The sequence below is a fragment of the Arachis hypogaea genome, chromosome 20, assembly GCF_003086295.3.
Source record: "Arachis hypogaea cultivar Tifrunner chromosome 20, arahy.Tifrunner.gnm2.J5K5, whole genome shotgun sequence".
Lineage (NCBI taxonomy): Eukaryota > Viridiplantae > Streptophyta > Magnoliopsida > Fabales > Fabaceae > Arachis > Arachis hypogaea.
The window spans coordinates 72,798,327-72,799,794 of NC_092055.1; the positions used below are offsets into that span (position 1 = coordinate 72,798,327).

General features: G+C 38.1%; 1 non-coding gene across 1 annotated transcript; it reads right to left on the reverse strand.

Annotated features, from left to right (window-relative positions):
* Positions 1 to 877: 877 nt before the first annotated feature.
* On the reverse strand, positions 878 to 985 carry LOC112788732 (small nucleolar RNA R71). The gene has a single exon (XR_003196082.1). It is a non-coding gene; the product is annotated as a small nucleolar RNA R71 (small nucleolar RNA).
* Positions 986 to 1,468: the final 483 nt, after the last annotated feature.

Sequence of the window (1,468 nt, forward strand, 5' to 3'; positions counted from 1 at the left end):
TTTTTTATTTCTAATTTCAAAATCTTTTTCAAAAAATCACTTAATTTCTTTCCCAATCTTAATTTTTGAAAATCTCAATCAAATTTTCAAAATTTCTTTTTATTATTTCAAAATCTTTTTAATTTATTTTCGAAAATTCTTCCCCTCTTCTCACATCCTTCTATTTAAAGGACTAACAATCTTCCTCAAGGTGCAATTCGAACTCCCTCCTTCTTTATATGTTCGAATTCTCTTCCATCTACCTCCTCCTTCTATTCTTCTTTTCCTCTGACACCTCAAGGAATCTCTATACTGTGACATAGAAGATTCCCTACTTTTTTGTTCTCTTCTCTTTCATATGAGCAGGAACAAAGATAAAGGCATACTTGTTCAAGCTGATCCTGAACCTGAAAGGACCTTGAAGAGAAAGCTAAGAGAAGCTAAAGAACGATTCTCTTTAGAGGGCCTAACAAAGCTTTTCAAGGAAGAAAAAACCATGGCAGCCGAAAACAACAATGCCAACAATGCAAGGAAGGTGCTTGGTGACTTTACTGCACCTACTCCCGACTTCTATGGGAGAAGCATCTCAATCCCTGCCATTGGAGCAAACAACTTTGAGCTTAAGCCTCAATTAGTTTCTCTAGTGCAACAGAATTGCAAGTTTCATGGACTTCCATTGGAAGATCCTCATCAGTTCTTAGCTGAATTCTTACAAATCTGTGACACTGTCAAGACCAATGGGGTTGACCCTGAAGTCTACAGACTCATGCTTTTTCCTTTTGCTGTAAGAGACAGAGCTAGGACATGGTTAGATTCACAACCTAATGAAAGCCTGAACTCTTGGGAAAAGCTAGTTAATACCTTCTTGGCAAAGTTCTTTCCACCTCAAAAATTGAGCAAGCTTAGAGTAGAAGTCTAAACCTTCAGACAGAAGGAAGGTGAATCCCTCTATGAAGCTTGGGAAAGATACAAGCAATTGATCAGAAGGTGTCCTTCTGACATGCTTTCTGAATAGAGCATCATAGGTATCTTCTATGATGGTCTGTCTGAACTATCCAAGATGTCATTGGACAGCTCTGCTAGAGGATCTCTTCATCTAAAGAAGACGTCTGCAGAAGCTCAGGAACTCATTGAAATGGTTTCAAATAACCAATTCATGTATACTTCTGAAAGGAATCTTGTGAATAATGGGACAACTCAGAAGAAAGGAGTTCTTGAGATTGATACTCTGAATGCCATATTGGCTCAGAATAAAATATTGACCCAACAAGTCAATATGATTTCTCAGAGTCTGTCTGAAATGCAAGCAGCAACAAGCAGTACTAAGGAAACTTCCTCTGAAGAAGAAGCTTATGATCCTGAGAACCCAGCAATGGAAGAGGTGAATTACATGGGAGAACCATATGGAAACACCTATAATCCTTCATGGAGAAATCATACAAATCTCTCATAGAAGGATCAACAGAGACCTCAACAAGGTTTCAACAAC